Source organism: Canis lupus, chromosome 11, assembly GCF_003254725.2.
Source record: "Canis lupus dingo isolate Sandy chromosome 11, ASM325472v2, whole genome shotgun sequence".
In the NCBI taxonomy this organism is placed as follows: Eukaryota; Metazoa; Chordata; class Mammalia; order Carnivora; family Canidae; genus Canis; species Canis lupus.
The window spans coordinates 10,879,434-10,894,828 of record NC_064253.1 but is presented as its reverse complement, the minus strand read 5'-3'; the positions used below and the strand labels follow the sequence as shown (position 1 = coordinate 10,894,828).

At 37.4% G+C, this 15,395-nt stretch overlaps 1 protein-coding gene and 1 pseudogene across 4 annotated transcripts in view; both read left to right on the top strand.

The window, feature by feature from the left end:
• Positions 1-15,395, top strand: part of LOC125752133 (arginine/serine-rich coiled-coil protein 2-like) — a 316,143-nt gene that overhangs the window by 17,481 nt on the left and 283,267 nt on the right. The window lies entirely within an intron of this gene.
• LOC112650135 (rho guanine nucleotide exchange factor 39-like) lies at positions 13,456-14,652 on the top strand (annotated as a pseudogene).

Sequence of the window (15,395 nt, the reverse complement as noted above, 5' to 3'; positions counted from 1 at the left end):
AAATTGTGTAAGTGGCATCACCTCTAGAGTATGAAGGTTTGCCTCCCGCATATATATAACTTTGGCTCTTCTGCTCCTGGGTGCTGTGGCAATTATCCATATAAATTTAGAAGGTAAGGAGGTGCTGGCACTTTGCACTTGGCAAAATGGCCCAGTACAGTTGCCGCTCCTCTCCTTAGAAGGAATGGTGAGGGCAGGGGGAAGGAGAGGTTTGGATCAGTGGTTTCCATATGGTCACAGCTCAGATGGTTCTTTCATCACATTTCACTTGAAGAAGATGAAAATCCAAATAGACTTCATTGCTGTCTTTTTCTGTGAGGGTTGCTGATTACATGATCTACTTATTCTTGAATCAGAATATTGATCATTTGGGTCCCCTGAGTTCAACAATTCCTGTGTAAGAATATCTGAATTTCTCTGGGTGGACATTATAAAGACAACCAAAAGCCGTCAGGTAAATAATGCCCAGACACATGATTAAATGTAGTCAAGATCGATCCCTAAACTAAGCAAGTACACACACACACACACACACACACACACACACACACACACACACATATATAGGTATGTGATATCTGAAAATAAATATGCCAAACAAAATAGGTATTTATATAGAAAGTTGGTATTGATCCATGATTCTATCATTTATTCTGATTCTGCTTGAGCAGAGGATTAGAGAAAGTTTCCTAACTGGGTAACTTCCTAAAAAAAAAGAAGTTCTTTTTTCCTCCAAGACTACTGAACAAAATTGCTGGGCATGGAGCCCAAGAATCTCTAGATTTAAAATGCTGCATAGGTCATTCTGATGATCATTTGAATTTGACCACCACTTTTAGACCACTCTGGCTTTTGGCAGAAAGAGTGCAACCCTTTCAGCATCCTTCAGTCCATTAATCAGAGAAATGTCTCTATAGTTTCTTGAACCAGATCCTGTGTCACTGTTGGCTGCAGCTGCTCAGGGCTTTGCCATTTAACTATCTCCTGCCCTTGATGTGGGGGCACATTTGTGCATGACTGTGAAATGGGTGCTTCACACTTGTGAAGCTTATTTGTAGAAACACCGTCTGCTGGAAATTAGATGCTGCTACAGTGGGAAAACAAATCACTAAAACCTGGTAGATGAGATATCTGAGACACTGCTTACATGTGTTAAATAAGTTTGAAGACAAGCCATGTAGCAAATGAGAAAACAATTGCTGGCTTCAGAAATATTTTGGAAGTATCTGATAATTTAAATTTAGCAGGGAAGGTAGTTTCACTTATTGAACAAAAGTGATTTATAAATAATCCTGGAAAATTAAGTAGCTGGACCAGCCCAGGACTTGCATATTTTATGATTTCTTAAATGATTCCAAAGCTGACTTAAAATAAATCTGAGGAATTTAAAATAATTTTATTTACCACTGAAACCTCACCCAGTTGCTTATAAGAATTTCATGTGTTGGTTTATTTTTTTGTATAAAGTGGATGATCATTCTACTGAAATACTCTTTATTTTCTATATAAAAAGGATCACATGTCTGATATTTGGGCATCTGAAGCCTCTCAGTCAACTTTCTAATTTATTTTTAGGTATGTAGGTCTTCGAAAAACCAAATATCAGATTTATTTTGAAAGTGACAGAAACCAAGTTCCTAGAAGGTGATCATAATGCTTTGCAGCAAGGCAGGTATATGGACAGCTATTTGGTTTAAGATCATGACCCTGAGTTTCAGGAACTTGTTCAGAGAAAAGGTGTAGCAAATCCATTTTGAGCCATCAGACAGCAGCATGGGAGGAGTATATTCGATGTGGAGAAGCTGAGGTAGGAGTTTAAAAAGAACTATCAAAAATAGCATGAGACTGAGAAGATGATTTTGGTAGCTTCTGGAAACTGCAAAAGGAAGCAATAAATGGATTTTGTGTTCTCTGGTCACCCAAGAAGGGGAAATAAGTAATATTAAAGAAGTAATTGTTTTAATTTTTTTATTGCTAGGATAATATTTTTATGCTAATAAAGACAGCTTTTGGGCTAGTGCTTCAAATATTTCAAACTGCAAACTTTTAGAAAGCATGAAGGGGGCCTGTATAAAACTGAGGGTGAGGTTAAAAGTCTTCTGAGAGCACTTACCATACCTATTCATCAGGATATTCTTGCCAGGCCTCTATAGTTTTCAGTATTGGTTGCACAATAAATACATCCTAAATGAATAAAGAATGTGAATAGAAGTATGCTTTTTGGTGCATTATCTTTGCTGAATCCTGAGTTGTTTTGAAGAACCAACATATTTTTTTTTAAATTTAACATTAAATTCATTTTAGTATTTTGATTAGTTTTGAAGTTGAAGCTTCTTTTCTAAAATATAAAACATGGTACATAGGGAAGAAGAATAAATTGTCTCTTAGGGTCTAAGTCCTTTTCTGTTTAAACTTCATCTTTTACCATGAGTCTTGCAAGATCACATGGCTAATACCTTTTATTGCTCTTCCATCTTAGTTTGTAATTGCTGCAGTGAAATGGTTTGTGAATTCTGATGGGACATGGCTAGACTAGTAGATACCTTTGTTTAAACATGTACAGTATAAAGAATGTCAATAACGTTTAAGTATCCAGGGACACTGTGCTGGAGGAACCAATATATCTGTGTGGGAAAGTAGAATGGCATGGTAAGTATTTAGTTGTTCTAATGAATTGTCTTCCAGCTGTTTTGATGATATAAACTAGCAGATGGAATATTTTGCCAATAAGGGAAAAACCAAAGATAGCTCTTTAACCTTTTAGTCAATGTTAGATAGTCTTGGTGCTGTGTATTTAGAAATAGATATTTTAAATTGCATGCAGAGTTTTTTAATTTGTATAGTATGTAAATTTTTTTTATTTGGAGTTGGGAAAGGTAACTTGATGAAAACCTTGGCTTGCTAATCTGTTAATAACATGTAAAGTCCTATATTAGTCGTTAGTACTGCTCTTAAAAAAAAAAAAAAAGAAAACCAAATATTTCAACCCAGGATATGGGTAAAAGTGGCTAGCTACATAAAACCTCTTTTACTCTCTGTCTTCTGATTTCCATGTGTTGGCAAAAAAATTAATCACTGTAGCAACTTAGGACATAGTATCTTCCAATTCTGAGAGTGAAATATTAAATAAAATATATTAAAATCATTAAGTATATACTTGATATATATGAAGTCATGGCAAAGGGAATAATTACGTTAAGTATGTTAGTCCATCTTTATGTAAGAATTTATATTTTAAATCAATAATTGTTATAAATTTTTTCAGAGCTCATTTCTTTGCTATCAGGAACATAAAAACAAAAATAGAGATATCTAATTTTTAAATAATTGGAAGAGACTTCAACAATGAACCGGAGTGTTGTTTTTTTTTTTTTTTTCCTTTAGCATTACTGTTTTACATGAACATAAGGATATTGAAGAGCTGAGCTCTACATACCTAGAATTTGTTGCCTTTCTGTTAACATTCCAGAGTAGATGGGAGGGTTTTTGTCAGTCTCCTTTGTCATGAAATTAGGAAGAAACTTCTTTATTAAAAAAAAAAAAAAAAAAAAAAAAGAGGAGCAATTACTTTAGAGAATGAGGGAGCGGTTCATATTATCAACCGAGAAATGTAGGTTATAATTTATGGTAATGTGACTGCTACCACTGCATGTTTTAATCTCTGGTCATTAATTTTCTATTATTGAAAATTATTTTGCCACACCTACAATATCAGCTCTGGCTTGTGCCTATAAAGGACATCCTCAATAAACTTAGTAGTGAAATCTGATTACTTCCATGAATCAAGTTTTGGTCAAAGACGGTGTTTGTTTTAGGAAGCTGTATTTGACCACATGTGGAACTGCTTGAAAAATAAATGGATTGATTGTGCTGCAGTGTAGACCTATAATCCAGACCTCTGGACAAATCAGCAAGCACTTATTCCCATTGGATTAGAAAACTTCTGGGGTCTTGTATGGTAGCTCTGTGGGCAGGAAACAGGATACAGGCACAGCCATGATCATAGATTTAAAAAAATATATATTATATTCTATATAATTATGTATTATATATTTAAAAATATATACACATATGACATAGAAATAGAAGTTGATATATATAAATATAAACATAGAAATCAGAATGAAGCAGAACTTTTATTATCTGTGTTTATTTTGCTAGCTACTCATACCCTTATAGAGAGATTAATAGTGTCTGTAACACTTTGTTTTTGCCCTTGTCCTGCCACGTGCTGCTTCACGTCTCCATGTCACCCAGTGGGTATTAACTTCCTTTAAAGAAGGAACTGAAACCCTAAGCCAAAAGGAGTAACCGGAATGGCAGAATGCCAAGTGCAGAATGTTGCATTAAGCTGGTGCAAGTGAAGAAATTTTAATAAGTGAAAGATGGCAACAAGACTACCGGTACTCCTCTGCCAGGAAAGCTAGAGGGTAGGTGAAGCGTATGGGAAGGAGGTTTAAGAGTATTCAATAGAAATTAAATTGGGAGATACAGTAGACAATTCTAAGTGGTCTCCTGAGGATATGAGGAAATTAAAGCAATTAAACAATCTGGTAATGCAGAGTACAAACCAAACAGGATCTCTCTCTCTCTCTCTTTATAAATTCACATTAGATGGTGGTTTATGTCCTCCAAGATTAGTCATTATACTCTGCTTTATACTCCTTTTACTGTCTAGGCAGTTTTTCGGTGGCTGTGCACTGGTTGATGTCCTGCCTCTGTACACTGTCCGTCACTCCCTTATAACTCGCTTCTTCATCTATTCTGTACACAAATTCCAGATTAATTTTAGGTTTCCAAACATGATACATTCTATACATTCTCTTGTGTATCTATTCAATAGCCAGTGACATCCCCCTTTTATTTTTACCAATAGAATGATGATTGAATAGCAGTAGCAAAATGCCCAATGCAGAGTCTAACTCATGATAGACCTAGTCTAATATTGGCAGACTGTCCTCCTTTGCCTGAGATCGCTCTCAGGTGGGCACATGGTCACATTTTGGTGAAAGAGGTGTAATCAAACATATTCTGGGAACTTTGGGGATATATTTTCCTCCTTGAGAAGGAGAACTGCATAAAGAGGAGTTTATTGTTGTGCTGTGTGGGAATATGAAGCCCAAAGGCAAATGTTACCATGTCAAGGATCAAAGTAGAGAATGTTTAACAGCTTAAGGTTTGGAAATGCCTACATCTGGACTCTTAGTAAACAATAAATACTTTTTGGCATAAGCAGCTATTCAATGGGTATTCTGTAGTGGTTGCAAATGCATTTTAAATAATACATCTCGTTTTCTCCAAATGGCCAGGGATTCCAATTGATAATTGAGGTGTCCGTTCTCTACCATGGCACTTAGGGCTTTTTAGCAGCATTTCACATGAGTTGTCTTGTTTCCCTCTCCCCCGCCTCCTCTTCTCCCTTGCTACCTGCCTGCCTTCCTCCCTCTCCATATATAAGTTCCCTAGTCAGATTTGTGTCTTGATTATGAACATTCATTCAATCTTTTTGCCACTATCCCTCTGCTTTGTAATTCCTTCAATCTCTAAGTAGTCTTCTTTGTTCCGGGTGCCTTTACATCAACTTGAAAGGTCTCATCTGAAAGTGTACTACTCCCCTGATGTCTTTAACTGCTCACATGCACACAGTAACTCACATATAATATATACATACATGTTACATATTTTATATATATGTATGTTTTGTATATATTTTGGGGTTTTGGGGGTTCTGCTTAGCACATGTATTTTCCCTCCTCAAAAGACTAATCCGATGTTTCTTTGAAACCATTCCCCTCCTTATCTCATGTACTTGTGGCATATGGTTAATCCCAGCAACACACTCCATATTCTTCCATCCTTGGCCCAGCCATAATGATTCCTTTATAGATACCAGTGTAACCTAATCAAAACTCATCAGACTCAGGCCCAGAGTATGAGTTAGAACTTTTGGGGAAAAGGTTATCTTTTTTTTTTTTCTGTTGGAATTTAATCAAGGAAGATACAAAGCCTGAATTTGAGAGGAGCCCCAAGCGAAGCAAGGCCTAGACAGAAAGGAAGAGAACTATAACAGAGACTAGATTCTTAGAACAATGCTTGAGACTGAAGTCAGTGGCATCATGAAATCTTTTAAAGTCTGCCCTCCCTCCCTCCCTCCCTTCCTATTTCCAAGTTAGGTACACGTGAATCATTAAATTAAAAGGGATTCAGCCTCCCTCTAACAATGCATTCATTTGTTAGTCATTGTTCATATACTGAATTAAACACTTTAATGCAGATACCTTGATAGAGCCCTTCTTTTGTGAGTACATCACCTTCCTAGGGATAGGGACAGTAAAACCTGGTCCTTCACTCAGCACATTTCTCTGCCATTTACTTAGTAGACACAACTACTGAACTGATGTCAACTCTGAAATTCTGTATATTGTGGGATGACAGCCAATTTGAGATTTTCTAAGAATTTCCTTACAATCACAGCATCCTATTTGAAAAGTGCATTTTTTTCTTGTCACATGTCTGTGTCTCATAACTGTTGAGGGAATTTTGTGTATAACTTCTTCCCTTTCTTAGCATAATTCATTCTAAATTGTATACTTCTGACCTAAAAGCTAATAGTTACCTCCTTTTATGGTCTGCAATTTTAAACTGCTCCAAGGCTCAGTTTTTAGTTTTTTTTTTTTTTTTTTTTTTTTTTTTTTTTTTTTTAACTTCTTAATCTTTTTCGCTCTGCACCACACCTCCTTCCCTTTACAGTCATTGCTTGGTGATCACATTCAGTCATCACAGCTTTGAATAGCATATATTTGTCTCACAGTTGTATACACTAATATTAAACTTGTCCAAAAAATGTCGTCAATCTAACCCCCATAAACCAAGGTTTCTCACATTCTTCCTCAGCTCATTTGGTGGTAAATCTCTACTTCCAGTTGTGTAGACCATAATTTACAGTTAGCCGAGTACCAAGATATCCTTGATTCCTTTTGACTCTGGTACTCTACTGAAAATCCATTTTCTTACCATGTAGGCTCTACCTTTAAAATCTATTATGAAACTAATCGCTCCTTAGCACTTGTGTGATCATTATCCAAATCCCTTTTACCTCTCACCTGGATTATTATAATAGTCTCTTCACTGATCACCACAGTCAACATCATGTTCTCTTCTCAACCTAATAGTAATTTTCAGAAAGTTGAAACAGATCAAATTATCTCAAAACTCACCATGACTGTGCCCACTAAATGTTCAGGGAATTTTTGTATAACTGTCTAAGGTCTCACTTTATTTTATCCTACTTTGATAAAAATTTACCCCCAAAGTGGTTGATAGTAAGATAAGAAAAGTTGAAGTTCTTCCAGTGCTCTAAAAAGTGGCCTTCCCCCTGTATACCTGATTTCATTTCTAACCTTTTGGCCTCTTGCCGACAACATTCCAATTACTCTGGTCTACTTGTTGTTTATAAAACACATCAGACAAATCCCTGGCTAAGAACATTTTTACATGTGTTCTTTCCTCTGCCTGGATTTTTTTTTTTTTTCTCAGATACTCGTATGGCTTCTTCCTTCACCATCTTGAGATATTTGTCTGCATGTCACTGTCCAAGAGAGGGCTATTCTGATACTTAGGATGGTGACCCCCTTCCTCTTGATTCTGAGCAGTCTCTTGCCTCCTTGCTGCTTTTTTTATTTTTAAAGATTAATTTATTTGTGGAAAGGGAAGAAGGAGAGAGAGTCTTAAGCAGACTGCATGCTAAGCACAGGGCTTAATGCAGGGCTCTATCTCACGACCCTGAGATGAGGACCTGAGCTGAAACCAAGTATCTACCACTTAAGCTGCTGAGCCACCCAGGAGCCCCTGCTTATCTTCATAGAATTTATTGTTAGACATTTTCCCTCTCCTTCTCTCTCACCTGGAACCCTTCCTCCACGCCCTCTCCCTTCTTTTTCTTTGTTTCTAGCCCCTGGAACAGTGCATGACACAAAATGGGCATTTAATACATATTTGTTTAAAGAAGGAATGCCTAAAATCTAAGTTTTGTGACTTGATTTTTAAATGACTTCTAATACTCATTTTTTACATGTGTGCTCATTGAACAATGTTTTTAAATGTTTAAGACTATTCTTTTTGGCATACCTCATGGCCTTCATTGTCAAATATACTTGATTTTTTAATTCTAGTTTGAACAAAAATAAGTTTAATTTTCAATATGAAATTATGAAACCAAATCTGGAGAAACTTTTTTGTTTTTTGAGATCTATTCCATCATTGAGCTTTATTTCAAGTTAATCATATATAGTATTCAATCCTCGTTTCCCTATTGGCTTTGTAGGGCCTATCTCTGTCTCTCTATGTGAGTATACGTAATATTTAGTGGTTCCTCTTGGTTGTTAATATACATCACCATTTATTACATTACTATATGTGAAGTGTAAAACCATTGCAATAGTCTACTGTCTTTATTTCTTACTGAATTTGTGCTATCGTCATATATGTCCACCCATAAGCCCCATGATAAAGTGTTAAAATTCATTTATTCATTTACATGTATTTTAAAGAAATAGAATAAAATATAGTCTTTTGTATTGATCCATGTATTTATAGTACTTACGTTCTTTGTTTCTTCCTATATTTCAAAGTTGCTGTGTTGGTCTATTTCCTTCAGTTTAAAGAATTTGTTTCATGATTTTTTTTTTATCTTAAAATGTATTTATATCAAATACACATTTGAAGAGTATTTTCATTTAATATAAAATTCTGAGTTGACAATTTTTTTTAACTCTTAAAATAATGTTTTTTTCTGGTCTGCACTGGTTAGAAGTCAATTGTCCTTTATTTCATTGTTCTCATAGGTTTTGTTTTTCTTCCTCCTTTTAATATTTCATCTTTGTTATGTTTTTCAGCTGTTAGGATGTGATGTATCTAAATGTGTTTTATTTCTGTACGTTCTTTTTGGGTTTTGCTGACCTTCCTAGATCTTGGTTTTGTGTTGTTCCAAATTTTGGTGGTTTTTTTTCTTTTTTTCATGTACTCTTTCTGTCCCCTTGACATTATCTATCTGGGACACTATTTATATATATGTTTTACCATTTAATTTGAACTCACAGATCTTTAAATCGATTTTTTCTTTTTATTCTGTTGTTTCTAAGTTGTATTAATACATTCACTGACACATTCCCTGCCCTCTTTTTTCAAGTAGTTATTTTGCAGGTCCATCAGTTCATTGATTATGAACATTTAAGTCTCTGAATACATGTAAGTGCAAAAGCACCTTGTCTACTCATTCCGACATTTAGGCTTTTGTGGTCAGCTTCTGTTATCTTTCTCTGGGAAGTGCTGAGTTTTATTCTCAAAGGCATCACCTTACTAGTAACCATCCTTATCTTGAGGCTTTTAAACAGCTCTGTTAAAGTGAGTCATCATTTGCTATTATTCTAGGACCTAGTAAGTGACTTCCTGGGAGTCAGCCCAGTACTACCTCTTCAGGAGAGACGTTCCATTCTTTTTTTTTTTTAACTTATTTTTTATTGGTGTTCAATTTACTAACATACAGAATAACCCCCAGTGCCCGTCACCCATTCTTTCCCACCCCCCGCCCTCCTCCCCTTCTACCACCCCTAGTTCGTTTCCCAGAGTTAGCAGTCTTTACGTTCTGTCTCCCTTTCTGATATTTCCCGCACATTTCTTCTCCCTTCCCTTATATTCCCTTTCACTATTATTTATATTCCCCAAATGAATGAGAACATATAATGTTTGTCCTTCTCCGAATGACTTACTTCACTCAGCATAATACCCTCCAGTTCCATCCACGTTGAAGCAAATGGTGGGTATTTGTCATTTCTAATAGCTGAGTAATATTCCATTGTATACATAGACCACATCTTCTTTATCCATTCATCTTTCGTTGGACACCGAGGCTCCTTCCACAGTTTGGCTATCGTGGCCATTGCTGCTATAAACATCGGGGTGCAGGTGTCCCTGCGTTTCATTGCATTTGTATCTTTGGGGTAAATCCCCAACAGTGCAATTGCTGGGTCGTAGGGCAGGTCTATTTTTAACTGTTTGAGGAACCTCCACACAGTTTTCCAGAGTGGCTGCACCAGTTCACATTCCCACCAACAGTGTAAGCCTCCACCCCAAGATTGCTAGAACTCATACAGCAATTCGGTACGTGGCAGGATACAAAATCAATGCCCAGAAATCAGTGGCATTTCTATACACTAACAATGAGACTGAAGAAAGAGAAATTAAGGAGTCAATCCCATTTACAATTGCACCCAAAAGCATAAAATACCTAGGAATAAACCTAACCAAAGATGTAAAGGATCTATACCCTCAAAACTATAGAACACTTCTGAAAGAAATTGAGGAAGACACAAAGAGATGGAAAAATATTCCATGCTCATGGATTGGCAGAATTAATATTGTGAAGATGTCAATGTTACCCAGGGCAATATACACGTTTAATGCAATCCCTATCAAAATACCATGGACTTTCTTCAGAGAGTTAGAACAAATTATTTTAAGATTTGTGTGGAATCAGAAAAGACCCCGAATAGCCAGGGGAATTTTAAAAAAGAAAACCATATCTGGGGGCATCACAATGCCAGTTTTAAGGTTGTACTACAAAGCTGTGGTCATCAAGACAGTGTGGTACTGGCACAAAAACAGACACATAGATCAGTGGAACAGAATAGAGAATTCAGAAGTGGACCCTGAACTTTATGGGCAACTAATATTCGATAAAGGAGGAAAGACTATCCATTGGAAGAAAGACAGTCTCTTCAATAAATGATGCTGGGAAAATTGGACATCCACATGCAGAAGAATGAAACTAGACCACTCTCTTTCACCATACACAAAGATAAACTCAAAATGGATGAAAGATCTAAATGTGAGACAAGATTCCATCAGAATCCTAGAGGAGAACACAGGCAACACCCTTTTTGAACTCGGCCATAGTAACTTCTTGCAAGATACATCCACGAAGGCAAAAGAAACAAAAGCAAAAATGAACTATTGGGACTTCATCAAGATAAGAAGCTTTTGCACAGCAAAGGATACAGTCAACAAAACTAAAAGACAACCTACAAAAAAAAAAATAAAAAAAAAAAAAAAAAAAACAAACAAACAAAAAAAAGACAACCTACAGAATGGGAGAAGATATTTGCAAATGACATATCAGATAAAGAGCTAGTTTCCAAGATCTATAAAGAACTTATTAAACTCAACACCAAAGAAACAAACAATCCAATCATGAAATGGGCAAAAGACATGAACAGAAATCTCACAGAGGAAGACATAGACATGGCCAACATGCATATGAGAAAATGCTCTGCATCACTTGCCATCAGGGAAATACAAATCAAAACCACAATGAGATACCACCTCACACCGGCGAGAATGGGGCAAATTAACAAGGCAGGAAACAACAAATGTTGGAGAGGATGCGGAGATAAGGGAGACGTTCCATTCTTGTTGGACTGCTGTGTGTTCTAGCACCTGACAGATGCTGAAATCTCCAGCTAGCCCTCAGTTCCAGTAGCTGTTCTCTTCCAGACCTTTCAGAGTCTCACTCACAATACACACAGCTTTCTATTTCACCAATATCAGAAAGGGAGACAGAACGTAAAGACTGCTAAATCTGGGAAATGAACTAGGGGTGGTAGAAGGGGAGGAGGGCGGGGGGTGGGAGTGAATGGGTGACGGGCACTGGGGGTTATTCTGTATGTTAGTAAATTGAACACCAATAAAAAAAAATTAAGAGGAACTTCATGTAGATTATGGACCTTCTTTTCTCTTCAGCTCCCTTTTGTCTGGTATCCTAACCTGACATACCTATTTCTAATTGTATAATCTCAAAGATTTGTTTCTGCTTACCAAATTTAACTATGCCCACATCTTTGCCCTCTTTCCTAAAATCTCTTTCCTTTTTGCATCATGTCTTCCCTGTTTCTCCTCAAGTATATGATTATTTACCTCCAAGTTTGATCTCCAAATTTTATAGTAGTGTATACACCCTATACTTTTTTATGTATTAATTTTTAATTAGTAATACACTTGATTTTTAGGACAAGAGGATGTTACTTAAAAATGTCTGCTCTTCTCCTTTCTCTGTACTTATTCTACATCATCTAGTAATCTCTTCTTGGTTTTCAATGACTTTTAATAGTGACTTTTCACCTAAAAATTATATTTATGACCAAAATCCTATTAGGAAGTTATGCTGGTAAATTGTAGCATGCATGCAGTGAGCTGTTTTTTATGTTTTCCAGTTTGGAAAATTCTGATTTTTGGCCATGATGGTGCTTAAGAACCATTGCTCTCAGGAAATATTTTACAAATTCTATATAAATTCCTCCTGGGACAGTTTAAAGCCACACACATATAATCCACAATATCACTATTATGAACATTATTCAGTTTCCTTAAGTACTGAACAAAATGGTCTTAAATGAACTCTGTCTTCATCCTTTTTAAAGAGATATGAGAAAGTATTAAAAGAACCCTGAGGAGAAACACAGTTACTAATTCAATAAATCAATCACATCCAAAAATCCTTGCAACCAGGAATTCAAAGCACATTTTCATTACTAAGCTTTATTCGTTTAAAAATGGCAAGTGATGAAAGCTCAGCCTCTAGAGAATGAAAGTTTCACTTTGAATCCTGGCTCTGTCACTTACCTACTGTCAGTACTGGGCAATTTCCCTAACATCTTTGAACCCCAATTTATGCATGTTGAAGATGAGCATTAACAATGTACCTATCTCCTTGCATTATTCTGAGAGTGAAATAGGATAATAAATGTAAAAGAGGTTTAGATAAACCCTGTAACTTTATAAACATGTGATAAGTTAAAATTATGAATAAGCATGGGTTATGTGCAAATTTAATAATTGTTTACTGACATATCCTAAGTATATTAACTATTTTTATATCTTTACATACTTTTAGGCACATTTCTAGTTCTCCAGAATAGTGTCTTATATACAAAACACTAAGCCAAGCATTTTATAGGTTATATAATCTTTATAATGCTATATTTCAGTATTTTTCACATAAAAATAACCAGAATTCAAGGAATTTATATATTCAGCTGCCTCTTCTGGTAATGATACAATAGTTATTTTTTGCCAGTAGTTCTCAACTGGGGCAATATTACCCTGAGGGTATATTTGGCATTGTCTGGAGATATTTTTGGTTATCAGAACTGGGGAAGTGATACTGGCATCCAGTGGATGGAGGTCAGGCAAGCTGCTACCATCCTACAGTGCATAGAACAGTCCTCCACAATAAATTATCTGACCCAAAATGTCTATAGTGCTGAGATTGAGAAACTGTTTTAGACTATATCTTCTACTGAGAAAAGTCTGCCCATGCATTAAAAAAAAAAAAAAAAGGCGAGAAAGCTATGTAGGCAGCATGAATTCTCTATGTGAGAGCATTGACCTCCTCAGCCCACCATGGAGAGGCCAGGCACCAGCGCATGGTGCCAGGTGCAAGAGTAACGCGCCACCTGTTAGGAGGGGAAATGCACCTGCCCTTCCTGGGAGCTGCTGGAGACAGAGCGGTGCTACCAGGAATAGCTGGGGCTGGTGGCCTCATACTTCATTTGAGTTTTGAAAGCCAAGAGCATCCTGTGACCAGCAGAACACCAGATCCTGTTTGGGCCCTGGGAGCTCATTTAGAGCACCAGCCAAGAGCTGCTTCCCTCCCTCCAAGGAGGGCACCTAGGGACAGGGGCTGGAAGTCTTCTGACCCCACCTGGAGTTCTCTATCCAATTTGCTGCCAACCGAGAGTGGTCCCAGACCACTCAGTAGGTGCAACTAAAGAAAAACCGTTTCCTGAGCTTTATGTGACTGCAAGAAGCTTGGCATGAGTTTAGGAGGCTTCGTCTTAAGATCTGCTTCCCCTGCCTCTGCAGAGGCTCCAGATACTTCTGGCTGAAACTTTGGCTGAAAACACAAGTCCCAACAGCCCTAACCACCAGCAGCTCACTTGGGCTGCCTGTTTGATAAGTGAGGCTGCCCAGAGAATCCACAGCTTTGATTAGAAACAGAAGAATGGCTGGCACTTCTGCTGTGGCCATTAGCCTGCAGGCAAAGGGGTTTACCCCAGGTTGGTGGTTTCTATGCCCAGGACTGGCTGATGGTAATACCCTCCCCATGGAGAGCCTCTCTGGAATGCCCTTTCTTGTCTTGGGTGTGCTCCTCATGCCCAATTCTCAAAGCTCATTGAATCTGTTGTAGAATGGCACCACCTGCTATGCCGCATGGCCTAGGGTCAGTGCCACAGGGTCTTTGGTCACTCAGGAGACCCTTGTGGTGGACTTTTCAGCCTTGCCTTTCCCCATGAGAAGCTACTGCTCCTATCTACAGAATGGAAGGAGCTGCTGCTCTGGCACCACAATCTACCTTCAGCCATCAGAACTAGCTGGAAGAACTAGAAGAATAGTAAATATTCCAGAACCCAGGATACTCGAGAGATTGGTCAGTCAGGAGAAAGGGCATATAAGGGAAGGGAGAAGAAATGTGTGGGAAATATCAGAAAGGGAGACAGAACGTAAAGACTGCTAACTCTGGGAAACGAACTAGGGGTGGTAGAAGGGGAGGAGGGCGGGGGGTGGGAGTGAATGGGTGACGGGCACTGGGGGTTATTCTGTATATTAGTAAATTGAACACCAATAAAAAATAAAAAAAAATAAAAAAGTAACCAATAAAAAAAAATAAAGAAATATTTAGTACTAAACAAAACAGAGAACCCTTCATGGTTGAGAAGGGTGGTTTTGTGTTTTCTTGCAACCAAGCCATGCCAGCTTCTTTGGCCAGTTCTAAAGAATCAGGAAAGCAAGTCTGACACCACTGAACCAGCCCCTCTAGCACAGATGAGGGAATTTGGGACTGATAAGCTTGGTGCTGTGTCTATGGCTGGTGGATTATCAAGACTGCAGCTTTGTAAACATGGATGTTTTTATGTTATGTACAGTTTATATATTTTCCCACTGGATTTTAGTAAAGTCTATTCTTTTCCTTAATTTTTTTTTTTTTCTGGATTGAAATCTTAAAAAGGGAAGTAGAGTAGATAGTTTGGTATCAGAGGTCATTCTTCACTTTAAAGCTAGGATTGGCAAACTATAGCCCATATCTAGTCCAAATCTAGCCTGCTGGATTTTTGTATGGCTCACAAATACCCTTGAGCCATGGAGACCAGGCTGGGACATCTTCCTTCATTCATTCCTCTCCCTCTATTCCCAGCCATGCCAGTAGTGGTGGGTTGCTACTGTTGATGGCCCATGTTGGTCTTTACCTAAAAGTTGAGAGCTGTGCTCTTGGTATTTGCCAGGAACCTAAAATCTGAGTCATAATTGATAGCTCAATGAACTGGCTCCGCTCTGGTGAACTA